Source organism: Aquila chrysaetos, chromosome 5, assembly GCF_900496995.4.
Source record: "Aquila chrysaetos chrysaetos chromosome 5, bAquChr1.4, whole genome shotgun sequence".
Taxonomy (NCBI): domain Eukaryota; kingdom Metazoa; phylum Chordata; class Aves; order Accipitriformes; family Accipitridae; genus Aquila; species Aquila chrysaetos.
In genome coordinates, this window is record NC_044008.1 from 1,772,948 (window position 1) to 1,792,564 (window position 19,617).

The following is a 19,617-nucleotide window of genomic DNA, read 5'->3' on the forward strand; positions in this document are numbered from 1 at the left end:
AAAAAGCTAAAAAGCAGCTGTCTTAAGTTATTTGCACCTCGACCAGGTCTTTATGAAACGACACCCTTGTCTCTAAATTGGAGAGACATGGATTTGACGGACGGACCACTCGGTGGATGAGGAATTGGCTGGATGGTCGCCCTCAAAGAGTTGCGGTCAATGGCTCGATGTCTAAGCGGAGAGCAGTGACGAGTGGGGTTCCTCAGGAGTCGGTATTTGGACCGGCGCTGTTTAACATCTTTGTCGGCGACATGGACAGTGGGATTGAGCGCACCCTCAGCCAGTTTGCCGACCACACCAAGCCGCGTGGTGCGGTCGACACGCTGGAGGGAAGGGATGTCATCCAGAGGGACCTCGACAGGCTGGAGAGGTGGGGCCATGCGAACCTCGTGAAGTTCAACAAGGCCAAGTGCAAGGTCCTGCACATGGGTCGGGGCAATCCCAAGCACAAATACAGGCTGGGCAGAGAATGGATTGAGAGCAGCCCCGAGGAGAAGGACTTGGGGGTGTTGGTTGACGGGAAGCTCAACATGACCCGGCAATGTGCACTCGCAGCCCAGAAAGCCAACCATGTCCTGGGCTGCATCAAAAGCAGCGTGACCAGCAGGTCGAGGGAGGGGATTCTGCCCCTCTGCTCCGCTCTGGTGAGACCCCACCTGCAGTACTGCGTCCAGCTCTGGGGTCCTCAGCACAGGAAAGACAGGGACCTGTTGGAGCAGGTCCAGAGGAGGGCCACGAAGATGATCAGGGGCTGGAGAACCTCTCCTATAAAGACAGGCTGAGAGAGTTGGGGTTGTTCAGCCTGGAGAAGAGAAGGCTCCGGGGAGACCTTATAGCAGCATTCCAGTACCTAAAGGGGACCTACAGGAAAGCTGGAGAGGGAGTTTTTACAAGGGCATGTAGTGATAGGATGAGGGGTAACGGTTTTAAACTGAAAGAGGGTAGATTTAGATTAGATGTAAGGAAGAAGTTCTTCACTGTGAGGGTGGTGAGGCACTGGCACAGGTTTCCCAGAGAAGTTGTGGCTGCCCCATCCCTGGCAGTGTTCAAGGCCAGGTTGGATGGGGCTTGGAGCAACCTGGTCTAGTGGAAGGTGTCTCTGCCCATGGCAGGGGGGTTGGAACTAGGTGATCTTCAAGGTCCCATCCAACCCAAACCATCCTGTGATTCTATGATTATATGATTGCAGCTTTGCTGTAGATGGGTGGAGAATGACTGGTGGACTTCTATAGATCTTGTAAAGAGAGTGGCTTGTAATAGGTCGGAAAAGGAGAATCTTTTATCTTATTATGCATTATTACCTGTGGACTGGAGTGGAGGGTACCAATGCTGTGTCTCACCTTCCCCACGCCCTCCTGTCCTCCTCCTAGGAACTAAAGGAACTAAACTCCCAAGGAACTAAACATTGGTTTCTCTTTGCTTCTGACTTAATAAAAGCTGTGCAGTAGGTGATGTCTGGTGCTCGATTTGTTCAACCCATCCTTCTCTCCCCTTCTTAAGGAAGGGTAACTTCCCACCTGGTTTAGGTAAGGCTGGGTAGTGGAGTTGTGGATATTGCCTTTCTCTTTGCTTCTCAGCAAAGGGTTTTGAGAACTGTCCTTCAGCTTAAAAATCACTGTCTTTGGATAACCTGGGGTGTGAAATGAAAACTAGACTCAGGAAAGCAGCCTGAGGTCCCAGGGATAGCTTTGTCTTATTTGATTATGCTTCTAAGTACTTAAGAGCAGTAAATCATGCTAATAACAAAACGAGCAGCCCTTTTCATGGGTCAGGGAGAATAAGGCAAGTGGGTATTGCATGACCTTGGGCCCAGCATGTCTGGTTCCTCAACAGGCTAGGGCTAAAACAGACCTTCTGGTGTCTCTGGCAACCCTAACTGCTGAAATGGCTCCATGACTGCTGATTTAGGGTGAAGCAGAGCCCCTTAAGTGCCATTCTCTAGCTATTAAGTGCCCTAATCCAGCTATTACCCTGCTGCTTCCAGAGAGGGAGATCTATTCTTGGGCTTAAGTACCTGCGCTCTGCTGGGGGAGACTCCCCTCACAGCCCACCTGAGCACCATTTTAAAACCAGGAATAGCAGGCTTAGCGGCCCAGGAGAATGGACAGCACAGGGGGATGAGAAGCCATAGAAATGCACGGACTAAAACACCTGTGCAGGATTGTTCTTTCTTATCAGTCAAAGCTATCTGATTATCTTAATTGTCATTGAAAAACCCTCAAATAGCTTCCTTTTCTCCTTGCATTTAGAAGAGGCAAATCATAGCTTTGCTACCTGCTCCGGGTCCATTTCTTAGTCTCAGATCAAAGTTACAGCTTAAGATTCATGTTAGTGCTCTGGCAGGGATTATGTAGGAAAGCAAAGGTTTTCAACTGCACCTGAACATAAAATGTTTCCCAGCCATTTCCCCAGGAAATCATGTCCTTGGCTCTGTCAGCTCCTTCCATTGTGTCTTCATTGAGACAAAGTGAATCTGACTCTTGGGAGCAATCCTCTGGAAGAGAATGGATGATGAAACCAAACTAGATATACAGAGGCAGGTTGAAAACATCAGCCTTAACATAAGAGAGAAGCTCCAGACAGTTGTTGAAGATACTATAAAAGAGGTTCTGTATCAGGAATGAGGAAATGTGGATGAGCGGGGTGTTTCTGTGAGAAAGTAAATGGAGTAACTGCTAAAGGAAGGAAGTAATGGAGGCCAAAGAGGCTAAGTTGTAGGGAAGGAAATAACACAGCCATCCTAATGCATGAAAGTGTGTATTCCAAAACTATCATGCAAAGCCAGCTGAGATATATAAGTAAATAACACATTTTTAGTTCTTTGTTGTTTTCTCATTTGCTGTTCGAGTTCTGTAGTTGCTCTTTACCGGCACAGAGACCAAAGATCAGTTTTAAAGAAAAACTAAGGTCTTTGTATAATTCCACAACACTGAGGCTGGAATTCATCTCACCTAACTTCATCTGGCTCAAACGTAGGCATCTAGTCTGAGCTGGTCATCCAGATTTCTTCTGTATTGAGTAGAAGGTGAGAGAGGGAGAGAGAGGGAGACATTGCACATGGACAGAGCATCCTGTTTGGAGATGAGGACACAGCCACAGGATGCCTCTTCCCAGACTTCTTAAGCTTCCTCTGTAATCTAGTTTAACATTAAAGCCTTAAGTCTGAGGTGGCCGTACTTATATTAAATGACTCTTTCACTTAGACATGAGAGACCGAAGACAGCTCTTGCCAAACCCTGCCCACGTTTCACTGTAGCCCCCCAGTGCTCTCCTGATACGGTGTTTGCTCACAGGGCTGATTCTCTCCCCTAAGACCACGCAGGCCCCCTGAAATGTGTTTGCAAGCCCCAGCGTGCTGTCCCCTCTGTTGACCACATCACACGCTTTTGTTACTCTCCCTGCCCGAGAGACTATATGCAAACAAGCAAGCAGACCCAGACATGAGTGAAACCCCAGACTTGGCACTGCTCCGAGCGGCCCCAGGTCTGTTTAGACTCTTATCTCCTCTTGCAGTCAAGAAATGGAGGAACATGATAGCGCGATGTGCTGCCAGTCCTGCAGGAGATGGAGGCATTAGGCTCTGTTTTGACTGTAACCCCTTAAGCAACAGGACCGGTTTTGTTGTTTTATTTTTTTACCCTGGATGTGTTTTACCATGTTATCTGCATATGGCTGGTAACAGGCAGCTGACCCAGCCAAGGCGATGATGCAAAGGTGAAGGCAAACAGCAAAAATGGGGTGGGAATGGCTTGTCCTGTCAGCATCACTAAAGTTTCTCAGATTTTGACCCTACAGCCAGGCAGAACTGAACCCACAGTCCATCAGTATGCTTTCTTGTTATGTTTAATACAGTGTCAGTGTGGAGTGCCCTGAAACCCATGTCCTCTTCCCGCTCCTACATGCTCTAGATGACTCCATTGTACAGCAAGGCTAAGGGATCATGGGAATTGGACCCAGTGGATAGGATTTGTTTTTCATTAAATCATTGGTGCGGGCTGCTGCACTCAAAACCACACGGTCATCAGCCCAAAGTTAAAAATCATCATCCTGGCACACTGAACATTACTGCCTGCCTTAGAGCTGTGACTTTCCAGCCCTCAACAGACCTTCTTGATAGCTTAAAAATTAAGCTCATTTCTTGTGTATTGATTCGTTGTGGGGTATTCTAGCGTTCCAAGTTGCTTTTCAGTGTAAAATGCCATGTGGTTACAATTCAGCTCAGGGAGAGGATTGTTTGTTATGAGGACTGTTGTCTTATCTCAATTGAAGAGCGAATATCTGACCATAACCGCCATGTATCTTCTGCAGCTATTGAGATGTTTCTGAAACGCATCGCTGTTGAACAGCATAAAGTCTCTGTCCTGTACCGGGACAAAAGGGAGGGCTGAATTAGAAGACCCAGCTCCATATATCCATTTTACAATTACAGAAATAGGAGAACTGCCCTCCTGCACCAACCTTGAGTTGCTTGGGCCCACTTTTTGCCAAGGGGATAACCTGGAGAGACCCCTGTCTCTAGCAGAAGCACATAGAATATAAGAAGAATCACCTGCACTCCAGCACTCCAGTGGTCACCAGGTTTAGTGATTTCCATGAGCTGGACTGTTGTGTTTAATAGGCATTATAGTGTCTCTCTTGTGGAGTTGTCTAGATCATGTTTGAACCAGCCTATATTTATCTGTGACAGCTGCTCTTCAGAGGATGCCACATAAGGGCTTAGGTACTGCGTCTGCTCCAGCCTAAGTAATATTTTATCTTGAAGGACTGTCCATTACACCATCTGTTATGCTGGTGAAACAACCTCCCATGGCTGGCAGATCAGTGAGGTTTGATCCTGGGACCTCCAGATGTCAGTATAGATGTCACTTGAGCTAAAGAAAAAATGCCCCAAGGACTGCTCTGCCAGTCCCTTTGTTTTTGAAGGATCTAATCCCAGGGCAATTTTTTTTCATTTTTTTGTGGTATTTTTCTTCTTATGCAGACTCGATGGCAACAGCAACTTTAATGAGGAGTAATGTGAAAATATAACCCACCCCTCGTTCGGTCATGCTGGGGAAGGACTATGCTCTGAAACATGCAGTCTTTCATCCACAGAAAAGACCTGTAAAATGAAAGTTCAGGGCTTGGTATGTGTCAGCCCTGTAGCTGCCTGGGACTGGACAAATTGCCCCTGCACTGAATGCTCTGTCCTAAAAGGTGACAAATTAGTATCAACTGTGACATTTAAGATGATGCTGCTTCCAAGTGAAACAGCAGTAATAGCTTCGCAGAGCTGGGATGTTAATTCACTGGTGTAGCCAGCATGTTTGCTAGCAGAGGAGACTACGCTGCCTTCACTTACCAGGTTGGGAACGTTGGCATGCTCTTTCTCATGCTGTAACGAAAATCTTTTTATGCTCGCCACGTCCAGGGATAAAATGAAAACAAGGCAATTCATTAGCAAACATGGTAAGGAAAGCCTGTATCCTGCTAAATACAGCAGCACCGATCTCTGCAGCTGCTTTAGATGATAGAGCAGACTGAGATGATAAAACATTAGGTCATGGTTCCATCATAAGCAACTTTCTTTCCAAAGTTGGACTTTTCTTCATATTTTAGTAACACAATCATGAAAGAGATATTAATTTCATCATAGCTTCCTGACTTCTCCTGCTTATAACACTGTCTCCTTACCTCTGCACAGGATTTTTCACCATCGAGGACATTATAAAGTATGGTAATGCAGAAGTATTTATACGTAACCATGGTTCTTTCATGGGCCACAGAGGTGCGGCTGATTTTGAGCCAGAAAATTTAATAGTACAGACAGTAATTTTGGGCAAGACACAAAGAGCAAAGTGGCCGTTTCTGGAATGTCCTGCTCAACTACTTAAATGGAAACAGGCCCAACTTCTGTCATTATTACTTTTTCCTGAAGAATTCCCAGAGAATAAGTTAAGGTAAAGATAGTTGTTTTCCAAGGAAAATAGGCTGGAGTCATGGATGAATTAATTCTGTGTCTTTCTCCCTAGAATTGCAAAGTGCGTGAGAAGAAAACAATCTGAAAGATGTCATGAATGTCACAGAGTTAGTTCAAGTATCTGTTTTCCCATACTTTGTTTTTAGTATTTTTGGCTGTCCTAGACTTCTCCAGTCCAGAGAACATTACATTTGTAAATTGTGAAAAATGATTGGCAGTGCTGCAAAATAAACAGTACGGCTAAGAATCTCAAACGCCATTTTATATAACTACTTGAGTGATTGAGAAACTTCGTTCCCACCAAGAGCCACAGTATGCTTTACATTTGTTTTGCTAAATGGGAGATGTTCGCTGCATTCAAAAACCCAGTGGCTTTTAAGAATTTAAGCCCTTAGGCTGTTTAGAAGTTTATGAAACCTCACTAAACAGCACACACCTTCAAACATTTGATCTGTGCGAGGAATGTGGAACTAGCATTTCACTAAACTCTTTTTCTTCCAAGTTGCAGCTGTTCTGCAGCTCGGCACAAGTTCAAGGCAAGATCCAGCTGAGAAAGCCAGGGATGCGTTACCTTTCTGGTCACAGGGGAGCATCACAGCTGCAGGTAAGCCGTGCCAGAGGCACTGCTGCTGCGTACGTGGGGCCACCAGCATTCAGTTCCTCGCCTGTTGCTGTGACATCTGTACATTCAGTGCCAGGACGTCCGCTCACAACATTAAGTAAAATTGGCAAGGACAGAGTGTTATTACTAATGTGACACTGAAGTGTATGTAAGTGCAGGCAGAGGTCAAAAGATGTGGATGGCTGCTAATTGTGCTGCCTTTGACAGCAGGGTAGAATTAATCTTCCCGAATGCTGGGTGTCTCAGAGTTAGGCCTCCTGTTTGGGCTTCATTTTCAATGGAAAGAAGAATGTCGTTGCAGAGGGTAATTTATCTGAGACAACTGTTTTGGGAAAGGTTCACTCGGAAAATCCCAGATTGTTTGCTGACTGGGTCTGAGATGTCTGCAAAGGGCTTAAAGGCTGCTGTGCACGCCCAGCTCTGAAAAATTCAGGTAACAAAGTACCCTGTGGCAGAAAGTAAAAAATGATCTGTAACAGGACCAGGGAAAAAAAGTGTTTATGTATGCATGCTAAATAAAAGATAAGTGTTGTGCAGAATCTTGAGTTGAATTACATGCAGCTGCAGCAAAGGAAGAAATCAGTCTGAGAAATACTCCCATTTAATAGCTTTTATTTAAAATAAATTCGCAGTATTTCAAATCCTAGCCAAAATGTTCTCAGTATTTTATTATTTTTTTTATTTTCCTTATGCTGTGATTCAGCAATTAGTAACACTGGAGCTGTTCACTGCTCCATTATCAGCAATACAAATATAATTTGAATTAAGTGTAAACTAGTATTTCTTTTGCTAACGCTGGTATTTTGCTCTTATTCCCTTTTCTGGCTGGGGAGCGCAAACTATACCTGATCTGGCATAGGACCAGCTCTACATAAGGAATCCATCATCATTTTTTGAACCAACTTCAATCAACAGATGGAATTTATATTGAGTCAGTGCTTTGCGACATATAGTTGTAGTAGGGTTTCATTGAGTTCAAAAGTTTTGAAGCTAGATTTACTTATCATTAAACTGTGGCCAGAGAAACTGTATGTTTCTTTGTCTGTGAAAGCATATTAGAGCTGCTCAGAACAAATTATTGAAACTTAAGATACAGGTGACCCTGCAAGGTTACTCTGGGTAGTATTTTCTGTGTTGGCCTTAAAAACCCCAAATTCTGCTGTGTGCATCAGCAAATTATTACCCCGATGGGCAAGAAGGCAATATAACATTGCCTCAGCATCCTCTTGCCCTGTTACAGCACATAAAGGAACAGCAGTTATATATAAGCGCTTCCACAAAGCAACTTCTGGCTTGGTGTTTTTGCAGAGTTTTTTGCACAGATTGTGATGGCAGAACTGTGGGATTTTACTAGTTAACATCAACCACCTAAGGATGAATATGGCTGTGCTAACAGCCTTTGGTTTTATTCATACTGTCCAACCCATTCTCACCTATATGCTGTCTGGCCTTGTGAATATTCAAAGTGGACGTGAGAGGGTCGGCTATGAGCGCAGTGAACTTACAAAAAGGAAAGCTTCAGCCATAGGAAGACATGACCGCAACCTCTATATACCTTCTGGCTATTTTACGGGGCGGGACGGGCCCTGTTCTCTGTACTAACTTCAAATCCGGAGCAGAGACACTTTGGGGAACTGTATTTAGGCACCTCTCTACATCTTTAGACACTTCAGTGCTTTAGAAACCTGTCCCTAGAGACCTCGTGTCCTGGGAATTTAGCATTCATTGTTAATATGATCAACTATTACTCCCTGAAGCTCATTGAAAATACCACTAGAAAAGCCACCTCCCTTGTCCTCCAGCATGCTCAAGTCAAGCTCCCCTTCCACCACCTTCACTGTCTTCCTACATGCTCTTACATCAAAAATACATCTCACCCCCACTGCATTTGTCTTTTGTAATGCTGCATATTTTCCATCAGTCCTCTCAGCTTTATTTTCCCATTTATAAGTGTCTCATCAGTTGCTCTGATGCCTTATTCATGTGGTCTCTGTGTGCTGTAAGACACTTGCCAAGCTCACCTGCTAGGCTGTCTGCTAACATGAGTTTTCTTGATTTGTTCTTAAAAATAAATAAATGCAATTTTGCTGGTCCTCTTTTCCAAAGATCTATTTAGTTTTTATACCACCCATCTGGCTATCTAGAAACCATCTAGCAGGCAACAGTTATTTTACCAGTAAAGCTAAGTTTGCTGTCAAAACCTTCCGGCACAGCAAAATGCTCCTGGTGAGCTTGATTTACAGAATAAAACACATCCTTTCCCCTCAAATACTGAATTAAAAATGCGGCTTAAGTTGTCAGTAGGCTTGCTGTTTGTGGATTCCTGCTTTCTAGAGTGCAGCTCCTTGGTACAAAATAAAAAAGGGAGTTTCTGGACCCCTCCAGGAGGTTTCAGATGGAAGACCAAGACGTGTTCTTTTTGTGTCCTTTCCAGCAGAGCAGTGGAAAGGGTCGTTTCTAGGAGAGCGGTATGATGGTGTCGTGGAAGTGGTGTCAAGAGGAGCCTGCTGGGAGGCAGCCAGACGAGCCAAGCGTAATGTGCTACAGCTGCTCTGGCTTCGCTAACACAGCAGGACCAAAGAGCTTAATTTCGTAATCCAATGAATGAATTAGCAGAGTGGAGGAATAACAACCATGAATCTGTTTGAAAGCCCCAGTGGTATCTGGTTTGCCGTCAGCTGGGCAACTAAGACTGTCAGAGCTGCATCATGGTGGCAGGCATCTCTTTATCTGGTTTGGCGTGATGGGTTGACCCTGGCTGGTTGCCAGGTGCCCACCAAAGCCGTTCTATCACTCCCCCTCCTCAACTGGACAGGGGAGAGAAAATATAACAAAGAGCTTGTGGGTCGAGATAAGGACAGGAGAGAGATCACTCACCAATTACCGTCACGGGCAAAACAGACTCAACTTGGGGAAAAATTAACTCACTTTACTACAAATCAACCAGAGCAGAGTAATGAGAAATAAAACCAAATCTCAGAACACCTTCCCTCCACCCCTCCCTTCTTCCCGGGCACAACTTCACTCCCGGATTCTCTACCAACCCCCCAGCGGCACAGGGGGACGGGGAATGGGGTTTACGGTCAGTTCATCACACGTTATTTTCTGCCACTTCATCCTCCTCAGGGGGAGGACTCATCACACTCTTCCCCTGCTCCAGCGTGGGGTCCCACCCATGGGAGACAGTCCTCCACGAACTTCTCCAATGTGGGCCCTTCCCACGGGCTGCAGTTCTTCACGAACTGCTCCACCATGGGTCCTTTCCGCGGCGTGCAGTCCTTCAGGAGCACACTGCTCCAGCGTGGGTCCCCCACGGGGTCACAAGTCCTGCCAGCAAACCTGCTCCAACGTGGGCTCCTCTCTCCACAGATCCGCAGGTCCTGCCAGGAGCCTGCTCCAGCGCAGGGTTCCCACGGGGTCACAGCCTCCTTCGGGAACCCACCTGCTCCGGCGTGGGGTCCTCTCTCCCCGGGCTGCAGGTGGAGATCTGCTCCCCCGTGGACCTCCCTGGGCTGCAGGGGGACAGCCTGCCTCACCGTGGTCTTCCTCACCACGGGCTGCAGGGGAATCTCTGCTCCGGCGCCTGGAGCATCTCCTCCCCTCCTTCTGCACCGACCTGGGGGTCTGCAGGGTTGTTTCTCTTACATGTTCTCACTCCTCTCTCCAGCTGCCGTTTCTGTCTGTCCCAACTTTTTTTCCTTCTTAAAAATGTTATCACAGAGGTGTTACCACTATCACTGATGGGCTCGGCCTTGGCCGGTGGCGGGTCCGTCTTAGAGCCGGCTGGCCTTGGCTCTGTCGGACATAGGGGAAGCTTCCAGCAGCTTCTTACAGAAGCCACCCCTGTAACACCCCCCCACGCTACCAAAACCTTGCCACACAAAGCCAATACATTTGGTATCCCAGGAAATGTCCAATGGAGCGTCCTCAAAGTGTCCCATCTGCTATCAGGTCCCTGGTAGTGGCCATAAGGAAGAAGATGAGCCCCGTAAAAGGTCATTGTGGATAATCTGGTCCAAGAGCAGCCCTCATTTTGGTCTCTGGAAAATTAGAGACTGGTTTAAACCTTTAGAGTAGGTCTACTGTTTTGGATGAAATGTTCCTCTTCAATTCTATCCACAGGCAATACGGTAAAGTGACCAGCTGGTTTTGTGGGTAGATTTTTGTCTGTAAGGATTTCTGCTGTCTAACAGTGTGTTGTGTTATGTGGCTTTCCCTTTCAGTGCTTCTGGGTTCGCTACTTTCTCCTTTCAGTTTGGCTTGCCATGAGACTTCTCTGTTCCTGAGAAAGATACGCTTTCTCACAGTCCTCTGCAATGTCTTAAAAGAGTTTTTCCATATCTGTGAGCATGCAGAATTGCTATTCTCTACATTTCCTTGAGTTGACATCGTCTGCAAAATGGGATGACTAGTACTGTCCTCTAGTTCACAAGGAACAGGCTTGTTTTTCAACTGCATAATTAATGCAGAGGGATTACACTTAATATTTCTGATTCTACTTTTCCGTACAATCCAGCTGTCGTGGTTTAACCCCAGCCAGCAACTAAGCACCACACAGCTGCTCGCTCACTTCTCCCCCACCCAGTGGGATGGGGGAGAGAACCGGAAGGAAAAAGGTAAAACTCGTGGGTTGAGATAAGAACAGTTTAATAGAACAGAAAGGAAGACACTAATAATGATAATAATAACAATAACAAAATGAAAAGAATAGTAAAAGGATTGGAATATACAAAACAAGTGATGCACAATGCAATCGCGCACCACTCGCTGACCGATGCCCAGTTAGTTCCCGAGCAGTGATCCCTCCCCACCCAACTCCCCCAGTTTATATACTGGCCATGACGTCACATGGTATGGAATATCCCTTTGGCCAGTTTGGGTCAGCTGTCCTGGCTGTGTCCCCTCCCAACTCCTTGTGCCCTTCCAGCCTTCTTGCTGGCTGGGCAGGAGAAGCTGAAAAATCCTTGACTTAGGCTAAACACTACTCAGCAACAACTGAAAACATCAGTGTGTCATCCACATTCTTCTCATACTAAATCCAAAACATAACACTATACCAGCTACTAGAAAGAAAATTAACTCTATCCGAGCCGAAACCAGGACACCAGCAAAGACAAATTCAGAACATTTGCATTCTTTCAGTCAAAAAAGTTTGAATTACTATTCAAGTATGAGTAATTTGTTCAAATCCCCCGATACCATCTAATTGTGTACAGTCTTCCGTAGGCAAAAATTCACGTGGTGTCTGCTTGGACCACAGTGTTGCAATAGAAGTTGTTTGTATTACTCTTCTGAGCAGCATAAACACGAACAACAAGCAGGGCTCCTTGGTGTCTGAAACAAGGGTGGGTAGCAGACGTCTTTATTTCCCCACTGTCATCGTGGGATGCGCTGCTGGCTGAAGCTAAGAGGTGTTGTTACCCTATATTTTGGGAGGGAGGGAAAGAAGAAAGTGCTTGCAATCTACCTAGGTGTTTATATAGTCTTAATATTTGAGAGAAAGCAGATTTAGGATCTTCCATGGACTGAGACCACATGACATAATGTGTATGCTTTCCTGTTTACAGGGAAACATTAAATATACTGGGTCACACTGTGTCTTGATTCTCATCCTAAAATCCCACTCCTACAAAGTGTGGTAATATTGGTACTTTTCCAGAGACTACTGTAGCTCCAGCAGCAAAATCCCTTTTTATTAGACTGCCGCTGGTGTTAATCCATTGAATGCTTAAATGTATCTCTTAAAACGTAAGCTACTCCGTTTTGTGAAAGATACGGGCAACCTTCCTTCTGCAAGGTGGTAGGTTGCAGTTACCATCAGCTCCTGTGGTTCTCCCCATGAGTGAAGGAGAAATTGAGGACTCTCTTCCCTATCAATTACATCCAATGGTTTAAGAAAAGTGTTCAAAGGGGCAGTTGCAAGCCAGCCCAAGCTTTGTAGACCTAAATCAGCTGAATACCAGGCAGCTGGCAGCACAGAGCAGAGGGCTTCTTTCCATATTTCCAAGCAAGTTTCTGAAATGGAGGCTGCAAATGGTCAAATACCTCTTCCTCTTTGTCTCCTTACAAAATGTCCTGTTATCCACAAGAAGCGAGAGAGGTAGTTGGTATTTTTTGCAAAAATACATCTTGTCTTCCTACTCACATGAAAGCTCTACTAGTTAAAACATGAAATAATTTGCAATCTTTGCAGATATTTTCTAATCCTGACCAGGACCTCTAATGGAGACCAGCTACATCATATCCAGAAAGTGCAAATTTTTCCTGCAGACTCCAAAGGAATTGAAGGCAACTGGGTCAAGTGGGATTATCTATACTGCCGGTGTGTAGAGCTGAGTGAGATGTGTCTTCCTGCACTAGCAGACTTTCAAAGTCATTGACTGCTTGAGCTATTAACAGGCAAGGCACGGTGTTTGGCGAGTATTGGCACCTACTCAAATTTCTTCAGCAACCAATTCCCCACATGAGAGCCTGCGGGTAAAGGAGGAAATCTGCATGTAACACTGGTGTAGAGCAACTCTCAGAGCTGAAGGGATGTGGTTTTAACCCTCAATTCAGGTAGTGTAGGAAAAGTACTTGAAAAGTTATAGATATCAACAAACAAAGACGAGGTACTCCAAAATGTAATATTGTAGGGTTTTTTTGTGTCTGGTAAAACACCATGATATATGTGCATGAGCATTCATGTTTTGAAAACAACCCCATGTCTTTGCATCTTACTGAAAGCTGAAAAAATTTAAGAATATGGGTAGTTTGCAAGCCTGAGTTCTTCACCATGATAAATAACTTGGTCCTACCATATAAACTGTTCCAATATATTTTTTCTAGAATGATTACTCCATGGCTCAGATTTTAATCTATCTTGCCTACTTACACTATAATCGCATCTGTGTGGAATTAACTGCAGAAGAAATGCCCGCTCTTTTAAAAATTTTATTAATTTATAATGAATGTTAGCATATTCTTTTTTATCCATCGATTGTAAATGGCCTTTGGCTTCAAACAGGACATCTCATTCCAGAAAGTCCAGATTCATGAAAAATTAGTCCAGCCTGGGGCTTTTCCCAAACTACCGTTCTTTTCTGCTACTGTTTTCAGAAATCCATGTCATTCCTTGTCCGAAACCTAGTGCTTTGCACCAGTTCATCGCTTCATGTTGGAATTTAATACATTAATATGACCTTGCTACTTTAAGCTACTTTCGGTCCTAACTCTGAATAATTCATTACTGGGGGTGGTGAGGGTCTTAATTTCATCCTCTTTGGCTAACTCTAGTGGCAGGAGTCCTCAGCTGTCATGCAGGTGTTAAAGTTCCACAGATGTGTTTGAGATGCTGTGCAAGCCCTTCCCTCGTTCTGTTCACTGTCTCCCCAACTCTCTCGAGCTCCCCTGCTCTTGGATCCTTTGCCCCATCCCAAAATCCCAGCAGCGGCCGCAGGGAGACTTTTCTCCTGCAGGAAGGACACACTTCTCAGTTGCATGTTTTCCTGTGCTTTATGCAAAGAGAGGGGTTTTTTTATACCTTGGCAATACTAAAAGGATCAAGAAGAAAAGGGGGAAGCTGTAAACAAGATATACAGAGACACAAACCCAGCAGGCAAACATAATGACACCAAAGATGAGAGAGAAACATCGTCACTGATGCTAATTGATGGGCTGTCAAGATACTGCAGGTGACCTGGGACTTTGTGACTGATGTGGAGGCGAACGCTCAGGTCCTGGATATTGGGGGGGGGGTTGGTGAAACTGCAAACTGGTGAAGGAGTATGCAGGGGAAGAGGATCGGGGAGGAAAAAAGGAGGAATAGCCAGAAAAGGGTACACAAAGGGCCATCTGGGTGTAAACCAGGGCTGGTCAGTATGCTTGTCTGACCCAACCCTGCGCCTGGTCACGGCAGTCTGTCTGTCTTCTTATCAAACCCTTTCTTAACTACACTCTCTGCGTAATCTCACATCTCGGGGATGAAACGTGTCTAACCAGGAACAAGTTTGCCCTTTCAGAAGAAATTCCTTGCTTTAACCCCTCCAGCTTTATGCTTTCTTTTGCTGTTGACTCTGGTGGCAGCTTTTTAATCTGATATTTGCTTGTTGGGATCTATGCAGAAGCCCCTGACCCTGTTTGGCTGCTCAGGTTTAGCATCCTGGAAACGCACTTCACCAATACTTTATATCCTTGTTGCTATATGTATACGTTACTGAAGTTGTTACGTGCTGAATGCAAGTCTGATGAGGTCACGGTTACACCTCTGATAACCTTCAGGAGCAGCAGCAGCTGCTTAATCCTCTTCTGAACCCTGGCATGGAGGAATGATGAGAATATACTGTACGAGAAACAGGGTGTTGCTGCCGTGCTCCCCACGCTGGGCTTCTCCCCCAAACTCAACATTAAGCCAAGCCAAAGCTTTCACAGTCTCAGCCACCTGCAGACAGGAGAAGATTTGCAAAATAAAAACCAATCCGCTCACAAACATGGTTTTCCCCCCCCAGCTTTTAGTCTGCTATAACAAGCTATTTCTTTTGTGCGTTTGTAGAGGTCAATGAGAATTTCCCTACTTTCATTACAAGGGGGAAAATGTGGTTTCTTTCAAGCCTTTCCAGTGATGCAGCACCATTTGCTCTGCACAGGGCTTTTAAAGTCAAGATTTCTAACTTACCCTAATTTACAGCTTTTGATATCAAATGGAGGCAAGCTTAATTTTACAAATATCAGCTTTAAAGATGAATGTACAGAAAGTATTTTCCCTACAACATGAAACAACCTGCCTATAATTTGTTACGCTCTCTAGCAGCAGACAAATGACATTATGCACAATTTTTTTTACCCTGGGGAAAGGAAAAAGGAAACAACCCCCATATGATAAGACATTTATGTGCTCCTAGAAAGTGACAGTAGAAAGAGCCATACAAATCTTCCATCCTCCTTTTCATTATCAGAGAATTAAAAAGTGTGAGCGGAATTAATTTTGCTTCAAGAGAAATCCTCTGGGGATGTTATTTGCAAGCAAAAGGGGTTGTGGCCAAGCCTCCAGATGGAAATTTTACGTCATGTTTCATCAGTGGCTGCAATTGTGGTTATTTATTCCAGTATAAGTAACTCTTGCCTCCTAAGATCTGATTTAATAGCATAAAATAAAGGCTTGTGGCAAAAATCCACTAGTTCTCTTTGAGAAAAGGCTGCAATGCTTCTCACCAATGACCTTACAAACTGAGAACTGAAATTACCAAAAGTTAGGAAACCCAGAAGTTAAGACCCAAAGCAACCCTGAGGCAGAAAGCCCCTTTTGTGGTTTCATCAGTGCTTCCCCCTCCACCCCATCACTCCAAATGGAAAAGGAGCTGAATCTTCAAAAAATCCCATCGGAGATCCCCTGTGAAGCCCTGAGCTGTTCACACCCCACCCGGCCTCTCGCCTGGCTCCAGCTGGATTCCTCAGCAGCAAAGTCACACTTCCAGATACCACAAATGCAACATGGGCTCATTCCCATCATTGGGGTGTCCCACTGGGCAGCAAAACCACTCCATTTTGACCAATTCTACCAATTTACATCCAAAAAAATGAAGTTTTCAACGTGCATCAACATGTAAAAGCTATAGCAAGCATAAATGTGGTGTATTTTTGCTTTTACCAGAAAATGGCTTTGCCTACAATGCTAAGCACTTCTTCTTCATCTTCATCATCTTCTTCTTTTCCTCTTCCTCTTCTTCGTTATCTTCATCATCTTCTTCTTCTTCATCTTTTTTCTCTTCTTTGTCTTTATCTTCTTTGAATAATAATAATAATATTATCATATAATAATGATAATAATGATGACGATAATAATAATAATATTATTATCGTCATCATTATTATCATTATTATTCAGCATATTTAGCTTTTAAAACTCATCTGTAACACCAGTAGGATAAGGTCTTTTGCATTTATAGTCTCCTGGGTGGGAAGCAGTGTCAGGTCAACCTCATTTCAGCTGTCAGCTGTCCTGGCTGTGTCCCCTCCCAACTCCTTGTGCCCCTCCAGCCTTCTCGCTGGCTGGGCAGGAGAAGCTGAAAAATCCTTGACTTAGGCTAAACACTACTTAGCAACAACTGAAAACATCAGTGTGTCATCCACATTCTTCTCATACTAAATCCAAAACATAACACTATACCAGCTACTAGAAAGAAAATTAACTCTATCCCAGCTGAAACCAGGACAGTGGCTTTTGAACGAATGCTTGGAGAAGAAGAGTAAAGTCTTCACAGACTGTATTTTCTTTACCAAATCCCAGTATTATTACCCTCAGCTATTTCTTGCGTAAGCTGATTGTGAAGTCTAACCTGCTGTTTGCTTTTCATAAAACTCATCATGTGAAATCCCAACCTGTTCAGAGTACATAGATTAAAGACTGTGCTTAATCAACAGCAATTTAAGCACCGAGTCCTGGGTATCTGGGTTATCACTTAACTGGTGTATAACTGGTGCAGCATTTTTATCTGCATGGCCCTGAATGTTTCTAGTTGTGATCCTCAGGCGTATACGCCTTGTTCTCAAGGTTTGCAGTCTCGTATGTTGCTCTTCCTAAACTACACTTGGCAGGGTCAAGTGGTTTGTCAACTGGTTGGGCCAGGGAGGCTGATGGAGGTTGATGCTCTCTCCTTGATGGGCAGAGGGAGAATTTACCTGCTTCTCATGAAGAACTGCTAGTTGGCCATTAAGTATTATCCTCCAAATAGCCCTTTTCCTTCCCTTTCAGCGTTATTATGAAACTATTTCCTGATACTTACTGCCAAGACAAAATGACTTGCAGTCAAGAGAAGAGGAAACGGAGACAGACGAAGCCAGGAGGCCACAAGCAATGACCCATAGGGTGGTTTTTGGAGGATTTGTTTTAAGCAGGATCTGTGGGAGCAGTGCAGTCCCAGGCACGCAGCAAATTAGAATCCAACTGCAGGAGCTCTGCAGGTCTTCCAGGGCCTTGAATCATAGCACGAATTCCAGTTTTGAGGTTTGCCTGGGACCAGCAAGCTCCAGCTTCCAGCATTGTGATATCTGCATCCCCAGGGTCCCCCCACAAGGGCATCGCACCCAGCCAGATGCCCCCAGGCACTGGAGGGGAGGAATTGCATCCCCCCAGGGCACTGTATTTTCCCTGGGTACCACATCCCCCTGGGCAATGCATCCCCACGCCGAGTACTGCATCACCTCCTGCCAGGAATTTCATGCCTCCCCAAGATATTGCATCCCGCTGGTACCGCATCCCCCAACCCGGGTACCACGTCCTGTTGGATGGAATTGTCCATCCCGTTGTGTTGGAATGGAAGGATACAGGCTCTTTAGGAAGGAGAGGCAGGGGAGATGAGGAGGACGTGTTGCTCGCTATGTCAATGACCAGCTGGAGTGTGTGGAGCTCCTCCTGGGGATGGATGAGGAACCGACCGAGAGCCTATGGGTCAGGATTAAAAGGAGGGCAGGGACAGGTGACACTGATGTGGGGGTCTGCTATGGGCCACCCGACCAGGATGGCCGAGCAGATGAGGCCTCTATAGACAGATAGGAGCAGCCTCATGTTCACAAGCCCTGGTCCTAATGGGGGACTTCAACCACCCCGATATCTGTTGGAGGCACAACACGGCAGGGCATAAGCAATCTAGGAAGTTCCTGGAATGCACTGATGACAAATTCCTTCTCCAAGTGATGGAGGAGACAACGAGGAGAGGGGCTACGCTGGACCTTGTTCTCACCAACAAGGAGGGGCTGATGGGGAATGTGAAGCTCAAGGGCAGCCTTGGCTGCAGTGACCATGAAATGGTGGAGTTCAAGATCTTGAGGGCACACAGCAAGCTCTCTACCCTGGACTTCAGGAGAGCAGAGTTTGGCCTCTTCAGGGACCTGCTTGGTGGAGTACCATGGGATACAGCCCTGGAGGGAAGAGGGGCCCAAGAAAGCTGGTTAATGTTCAGGCTCCTCCAAGCTCAGGAGCGATGCATCCCAACAAAGAGGCAGTCAGGCAAAAATGCCAGGAGGCCTGCATGGATGTACAAGTTGCTCCTGGACAAACTCAAACACAAGAAGGAAGCCTACAGAGGGTAGAAGGACAGGTAGCCTGGGAGGAACACAGAGAAATTCTCTGAGGAGCCAGGGATCAGGTTAGGAAAGCTAAAGCCCTGATAGAATTAAATCTGGCCAGGAACGTCAAGGGCAACAAGAAAAGCTTCTATAGGTATGCTGGTGATAAAAGGAAGACTAGGGAAAAGTGGAAGGAAACGGGAGACCTGGTTTCCTGGGACATAGAGAAGGTTGAGCTACTCAATGACTTTTTTTGCCTCAGTCTTCACTGGCAAGTGTTCCAGCCACACCGCCCAAGTTGCAGAAGGCAAAGGCAGGGACTGGGAGAATGAAGAACTGCCCACTGTAGGAGAAGATCAGGTTTGAGACCGTCTAAGGAACCTGAAGGTGCACAAGGCCATGGGACCTGATGAGATGCATCCACAGGTCCTGAGGGAACTGGCAAAACAAATTGCTAAGCCACTATCCATCATATCTGAGAAGTCGTGGCAGTCCGGGGAAGTTCCCACTGACTGGAAAAGGGGAAACATAACCCCCATTTTTAAAAAGGGAAACAAGGAAGACCCAGGGAACTACAGGCCAGTCAGTCTCACCTCTGTGCCCGGCAAGATCATGGAGCAGATCCTCCTGGAAACTATGCTAGGGCACATGGAGAGGTGACTGGTGACAGCCAACATGGCTTCACTAAGGGCAAATCATGCCTGACAAATTTGGTGGCCTTCTAGGATGGGGTTACAGCGTTGGTGGATAATGGAAGGGCAACTGACATCATCTACCTGGACTTGTGCAAAGCATTTGACACTGTCCCACATGACATCCTTGTCTCTAAAATGGATTTGACGGACGGACCACTCGGTGGATGAGGAATTGGCTGGATGGTCGCCCCCCAAAAGTTGCGGTCAATGGCTTGATGTCTAAGCGGAGAGAAGTGACGAGTGGGGTTCCTCAGGGGTCGGTATTTGGACCGGCGCTGTGTAACACCTTTGTCGGCGAC

General features: G+C 45.6%; 1 long non-coding RNA gene across 1 annotated transcript; it reads right to left on the reverse strand.

Annotated features, from left to right (window-relative positions):
- Positions 1–13,500: 13,500 nt before the first annotated feature.
- LOC115341458 lies at positions 13,501–16,311 on the reverse strand. The gene is made up of 2 exons (XR_003923411.1): positions 16,207–16,311; positions 13,501–15,000 (listed from the first exon to the last, which is right to left on the reverse strand). It is a non-coding gene; the product is annotated as an uncharacterized LOC115341458 (long non-coding RNA).
- Positions 16,312–19,617: the final 3,306 nt, after the last annotated feature.